Raw genomic sequence first — 7,631 nt, forward strand, 5'->3', positions numbered from 1 at the left:
ATGTCCTAATAAAACTCAATGTCCTAATGAAAAACCAAATTCAATTTAATTTAAAATTCTAATATATCGTAATCATAAATATATTTAGAATTAAAAGTTTAAATGTCTTAGTCTTAATTGATTATTTGGTTGTTTTTGGACTAGGATGCAAATTCAAATTAAATACAAAATGCAAATTACAAAATTGCCCTTGAGAACATATCCCGAGACATAAATGCAAAATTACAAAATTCCCCTTGAGAACGTATCTCGAGGCATGAATGCAAAATTTACAAGATTGCGTCTGAGAACGGATATTGAGGCGATTTGAGAAAGTACAAATCTTGAAGCGCTTGAACACACGTCCCAAGGCAAATGGAGTTAAATGAATAATAATAAAAAATAAAATAAAATTTTTTTAAAAAAATAATAAATAAAATAAATCAATATATAATTAAATAATAATAATAATAATAATAATAATAATAATAATAATAATAAATTCGAAAAATAAATTAAAAAAAAATTAATTTAAAATTTGAAATTTGAAATAAAATTTATAAAAAAGTAATTAGAAAAAAAATCAAATCACAATCAGAAGTTGGGATTAAGTAAATTTAATATATATATATAGATAAAAATAATAATAAAAAAATAATAAAAATAATAAAAGAAATAAAAAAATAAATAATGAATAAATAATATAAATAAAATATAAATAAATAAATATAAATAAATAAATCAAAATAATAATAAAATAATAAAATAATAAAATAAAATAAAATAAATAATAATAATAAAAAGGGAAAAAATTTAAAATTTGAAATTAAAAGAAAAAAAAAATTTTAAAAGGAGGAGATCAGAGGAAAAAAAGGGAGAAGGAGTTTTGAGAAAATTCGGGAGAAAGAGAAAAGGGACACGAGAGCGTCTAAGGTGCTTCATCTCCTTCTCCATCCTCCCGTATATATATATAATATATATATAAAAAGGAATTCGATGTTGCTTTGTCACTGCTGCTGCACGCTCTTGCTGTCAAAGAGGTTCTCTGTCATGGTTGAGTGATTTGAAATAATGCCGTCAACCATGTACGATGATCCGCGACCTCGTTGTCTTATGCTTGCCATTTGTTTGACGCTCTTGCCGTTGCTCACTGTCACGCACTGTCTAGGAGGTTCTTTGCTGTGGTTGAGGGCTGAAATAATGCCGCTAACCATGACTAAAAGCTTCCCGTTACTATTACTGCTGTTCACTGCGACAAACCACCATCGCTCATCACGCTGCGATCTTGTCAGCCGGTGTGGCCGTCATTGTTTGATACTTGCATGTCGCCATGCCAAATCCCGACTATGTTTCGTTTGCCTTAAAAATATAGAAGATGTCGAAATCACCGAGATCGCAGTAGGGACGCAACTATCATTGGGATGTAATCAGCCATCAATAAAGTCCAAGACACCATGCTCCCTTTCGGTATTTCGTTGAACACCTTCTATACAGTCGAGGTTTCCACACAACCATGCATACTTTTGAAATAAAAGGAGAATTAGGTAGACAATATTGAAAAGCTTCGAATGAGTGACATGAGGGACATACATCGTGTCGGTGCATGACTGGACGTCAATCTCTGGATCCTATCCAAATTCAATAACTCTATCACTTCCTCTTCTCCACAAACTTAAGTCTTCAGCCGCAACTCCCGCTTTGGATCCTTCATACAAACGTTCTAATATATATAATCTTTTGAGGAATATATATATATATATATATATATATATATATATATATATATATATATATATATATATATATATATATATATATATATATATATATATATATATATATGTATTGAAGGAAGGTGATGAATTTGTGATGGTTGATATTCATTGTGTAGGGGAATGGAGGGAAAAGCGTGTAGATAATACATGACATGCATGGTCCCTTCCATGTGGCTTGAGTTCTCTTTGTTTCAGTGCCTCATTTATTTCTCATGTATATTAGACATGCTCATTTGCAACAGGACAAGTCCTTTAATTGAGAAAACAAGACGAATTAAAATAATAATAATAATAATAATAAAATGATAAAATGATAAAAAAATCGAAATGTTATGCACGAGCAGAATAAAATCGTGAGAGGAGCATGTATGCATATATGCATAAAAAAAAATATATATATATATCCAAAAGTGGGTCCCACCATGAAGAAATATATATATATGGAAAGATTTAAAAAAAATTATATATATGGAAAGATTTAAAAAATAATAATAAAAGAAGCATGCATAGTGAGGCAAATAAAAAAAATATAATAAAAAAATAATAATAATAACCTGCACGCAACATTCACGCAGATGCACATTATATATATATATATATATAAGAGCAAAAGTATGCAAAAGGGGCGAGCCCACCATCAGCGGATGATGAATATGGGTTTTAGGTTTAAAAAAAAATTAAATAAATAACTAAATAATAAAATAAATAAAAAATAAATAAAAAATAAAAAATAAAAAAATCACGTGACTCATGCATGCACATATAACTAAGAATGTGATGGTGTTATAAAAACATGCAATGGTATGAGCATAAAAAAATAAATAAATAAAAAAATAAAAAATAAAAAATTGCATACGGAGCTCTAAAAATTTGCATGCATGCCCATACATTTAGGAGCCGGGATCACCATGCATGATATAAAATAAAAAAAATTATGCATATATGCATAAGATATAAAAAAAAAATTGAAACGCACATTCATAAAAAAAAAAACATGCATGTTATATGCTCACGGCCCCTCCAATAAATAAATAAATAAATATAACCCACTATGATAAGTGTGGATTAAAATAAATAAATTAAAATATATATCTAGAAATGATATGCAGGCAAATGAATAGCAGAGAAATATACACTGCTAATTTCAAAGCAACGATAAGGGTGCTCATGTGCTCATCTCAATGTCGTGGCTAAATTTGTCTCAAAGCAACAATGAGACATATTCCAGGTGACAACAAGACATGTAATATAGTAACAAGACACAATTAGCGTGACTTGTTTATTGTAAAATGGCAACAAAAAAATTGCGAAAGCTGACAATGCGGCGAGCAACGCAGATGACAAAGGCATGCAGCGGCGATGATAATATATATATATATATATAAGTGATGTAATAAATATGTTTATATAATAAAATAACAAGATTTGTAATTCGCAAATCTTCTGGCTCTTACTTGTACCTTTTGCCCTTAATCGGAGGTTCCTAAGATTTCTACTCTAGGGTAATTAATAATAGAGGCTTGCCTCTATTAGGAATGAAAGAACCCACACAAAACAAATATGATATTTGTGCTTCGATATATTGTCTGGTGTCTTTTCATGATGCCAGACGCTTATTTTCGATCCCACAATCACGGGCTCAAGATAGTGAAAACATGCATACTGGGGGTGGGTCCTCTGCCACCGGAGTTGCCTCGGTCTCCATCAGTGCTAGCTGAGCCTCGGGAGTAGGCTAAGAAGCCTCAGCATCTTCACCCTCATCCTCAGCTATCTCTAGAGCTGATAGAACCAAAGCATAAACTCCCGTTAGAACCCTGCGGACCATACCCATCAATCGCATCATCTACAGGCTCAGGGGCGCAGGTGTACTCGTCTTCTTAGCCACACGAATCGCGTCCAAGAGACCTATGCCCAAAACTAGTCTCGTAATGTCGGGACCCGAGAAAATCGCTCCCAACTTGGCATACTGGCCGTGATGTCGAATGTACTCTACGATGATGTGCCCTAGATGAATCGGTATGCGCTGCACCATCGAATACAATTACAGAAGCTCCTGCAGGCTCAGAACGCCAGTGCTATCACCACGGCCATTCACCGACCTTCTCAGAATGGCATGTAAATATCGGTACACAGGTCAAAAAAGGCTCCTGTCGGGGTCAACGCTCTAGGGTAATCTCTCAGTAACTAGGAATACTCCTAATTGTCTATAAATGCATCCTCATAGTAGCCAACCCGAACTGATGACTGAGTGATGCTCATGCTATGGTAATGTCCAAATGCTCTGAATGACGATAGGACCTCAAGTGTAAGCTCACGAATGGCTGGGTCCCTAGTCGACAATAACTGCCTCCATCCACCCACCAAAACGAGATCCTCGACCTCATCTGCGAACTCATTTCCGTGCTTTAAATCTCTCAATATGCTCATGTCTAGAAATCGAGTCTGTCCGAACTAAAGTCTCGACAGACGCTCAAAATGAGCCTAAAGCTTGGGGATAGTGAATATCATGCTCTCAGACTCGAAGGGACGACTCACGCGGCGGTTTCTCGCCTTACTTCTTTAATCGAGGTGCCATAATCTGCAAAATTTGAAAGAAAATTGATCAAAAAAGTTAATTAATTAATGCTGCAAAAATCCATATGGTTGTGTGGAATTTTTGGACGCCCATGTGGATCCACGGTGGGAAAAAAAAACACGGCCGCACCCCAAAAATCCAAAAATACACCATTAAATCACTTTTAACTTCTTTCTAAACATGTGTAATCATTCTAATTGTAGAAACGAAGCATTATTAACTAGTTTCATCAATTAAGATAAAGAATTGGTGAAGAAAACAAAACAAAAGATAGGGCTTACTGACGAGTTGAGATTAAAAACCTTGAATCGGTCAGAAAACCAAGTCAAAATCCTTCCAAATCGGCAATATGAGGTCGGGAAACGACGTGAGAGTGCTCTCAGATGAATGGAGAATGTTAGGATGAAGAGGAACGATGATTCTTTAAAAGGAACTCGCACCTCTTGGCGTTTTGTACATCTGCACGGGCGTGTGGAAATTACCCACGCCCGTGCTCCTCCACAGGGGAGAGCAAAAAGGGCCAATGCACGTCCCTATGCGCTCTCGGAATAATACTCAATCTCTCTGAACGCAACCACTCGGGAGTGCAGAAAATACCGACACCCGTGCAACCAACCCACAGGGGCAGCCGCACGCCCCTATGGCTTCTCTGTCCAAGCGAGAAAAATCGCTAAGTATTCCGCTCGGGCGTGCGGAAATTACCCACGCCCGTGCGTTTTTGACAAGTTCACCCATAGGGGCGAGTCCATGCCTCTGTGTGCTCTCGGGATAAGTTGCCAGGTCTCTACAGGAAAACGCACGCCTGTGCGGAAATTGCCCACGGGCGTGTAAAAGTCACGAGTCGCTCACAGGGGCGAGTCCACGCCCCTGTGCCTTCTCTTGATGAACTCGCAATAACGATCCACGGCCGTGTGGAAATTCCACACGCCCGGGAGTTTTCCCTGGATGCCTTAAAAACTCTGCAGGCTTTACAAAAAATTCCTAAACATGTTTACACACTCAGAGCTTGCCCTATTATGCAAACTATACCAGCGAAAAACATGAGAGATAGCTCAAACGACCAAAACTTTGTTAAATCCACATAAAAACACATGATGAAATTAAAACCCACAATAAAATCATAGCAAAAGCATCTAAAAATCAAGACACCAACACTCAATACTTTATTCATACAAACACTAAACTACTAACTAAGAAAACAATAAACACTTGGGTTGCCTCCCAAGAAGCTTGTTTTACGTCATTAAGCTTGACGTACCTTGTCTTACCTCACGAGGGTTCATAGATGAGGGTTGCTTACTTACCCATAGCTTGAAAGCATAATGAACAAAGTCTCTTGAAAGTATAGGGGGAGTTATCGGGCTTGGGAACACCTAGCAATTGTACATCCAATTTGTTCAGTTCACGCGCGTCTCCAACAACCTTGGAGCATTTCCGATGGTATCTCCTCACCCTCTTCATCTTCTGGAGCACCTTCTTCAGGATCCCCGGAGTAGATGGTACTTCTTAGGTCGAACCAAGCATCATAACTTCTTCATTTTCCACCTCTTGGTCGAACAAACCCTCGTACGGGTCCTGATCGAACATTTCTTGCATGTATTCATCAACAATCTCATAAGTAGTGTCTAGAAAATACAAAGTATCATCGAAATCAAGAGAATGTCGCATGGCTTCAGCAAGGCGGTATGTGAGCGTGTCATCTCCAACTCTCAATGTTACCTCCCCGCTGTCCATGTCAATTAATGCCTTGGAAGTACGCAAGAATGGTCTCCCAAGTATCAAAGGTACATCCACATCCTCATCGACGTCTAGTACCACAAAATCTACAAGAAAAATGTACTAGTCCACCTTGAAAAGGACATCTTTGATGATACCCCTTGGATGTCTCACCCTTCAATTAGCCAATTTCAAAGTCATCTGTGTTGGTCTACACTCGCCCAAGCCTAGCTTCTGAAAGAAGTTGTATGGCATGATGTTCATACTGGCCCCTAAGTCCGCCAATGCCATTTCTTCACAAAAATTGCCAAAATTACACGGAATGATGAAGCTTCCCATTTCTTTCTTCTTGTTCAGCATGTTCTTTTGCAACACCGCTGAGCAAGACGCATCTAAGATCACTTAAACACTCTCCTCCAGCTTCCTTTTGTTAGTCAACAAGTCCTTCATGAATTTTGCATATTTAGGCATTTGGGCCAATGCCTCAACAAAAGGAATATTGATGTGGAGTTCCTTGAACATACTCAGGAACCTTTTGTACTATTCAACCCTTTAGTCATTCTTCAATCTACAGGGATAAGGATTCTTGGCTCGAAAGATGGGTGTGCCACCTCCTTCTCTTTGCCTGCTCCCTCCTCAACCTCTATAACCTCAGGTGCGTGTTCATTGGGCCTCTCACTCGGAAGCCTACCTTTAACCTCACGACCACTTCTCAAAGTGATCGCCTTCACATGCTTTCTAGGATTGGTCTCGGTATTACTCAGCAAGCTTCCTTGTGGCCTTTCCGATAAAGACTTTGCAATCTGCCCCACTTGATTTTCAAGATTGTGTAAAGAGGCGGTGTGGTTACGAAGTGTAGCCTTGGTTGATTGAAACCTTGTATCTGACGATTCAATAAACCTAGTCAAGGCCTTCTCCAAATCGGTCATTCGGGTCTCCAGACCTAAAACTCAGTTTTCCATATTTGGGGCTTGTTGTTGTTGGAAACCCGGTGGCCCCATGGCCTTTTGTGGACCTTTGTTGCTCCACAAAAAATTGGGATGATTCTTCCAACCCGGATTGTAGGTGTTGCTATATGGATTCCCTTGGTTCCTCATTGCATAACCGACAAAATTAACATTCTCAACCGAAGATGCATCACCAATAGAGATCAGGCAATCGGAGGGTGCATGTCCTCCACCACACCTAGTGGAAGTAGTCATGGCCGCCACTCTATTCAAAGTTAGAAGATCTAACTTCTTACTCAATGATTCCACTTGAGTCGCCAATGAAGTTACTACATCTATCTCATGGAGCCCGGCCACCTTTTTCTTTTCCCTATCATTCCATTGGTAGCTATTTAACCCCATTTCTTCAATTAGTTAACGGGCCTCACCGGAGGTCTTGCGACCTAAGGTGCCTCCTTCTGCCGCATCCAAGAGTTGCCTTGTATTCGGATTCAACCTGTTGTAAAAGGTCTGAACAATCATCGACTCTGGGAATCCGTATTGCGGGCAATTTCTCAGGAGCTCCTTGAACCTTTCCCACATCTCAAATAGAGACGCCAATTCTGACTGTGCAAAGGATGAGATCTTATTCATAAGCTT

The 7,631-nt window shown here is 38.3% G+C and overlaps 1 non-coding gene across 1 annotated transcript; it reads left to right on the plus strand.

Moving 5' to 3' along the window:
• Window positions 1–7,524: 7,524 nt before the first annotated feature.
• LOC120257754 lies at window positions 7,525–7,631 on the plus strand. Its single transcript, XR_005535842.1, has one exon. It is a non-coding gene; the product is annotated as a small nucleolar RNA R71 (small nucleolar RNA).

Source organism: Dioscorea cayenensis, chromosome 3 (assembly GCF_009730915.1).
Source record: "Dioscorea cayenensis subsp. rotundata cultivar TDr96_F1 chromosome 3, TDr96_F1_v2_PseudoChromosome.rev07_lg8_w22 25.fasta, whole genome shotgun sequence".
Classification (NCBI taxonomy): domain Eukaryota; kingdom Viridiplantae; phylum Streptophyta; class Magnoliopsida; order Dioscoreales; family Dioscoreaceae; genus Dioscorea; species Dioscorea cayenensis.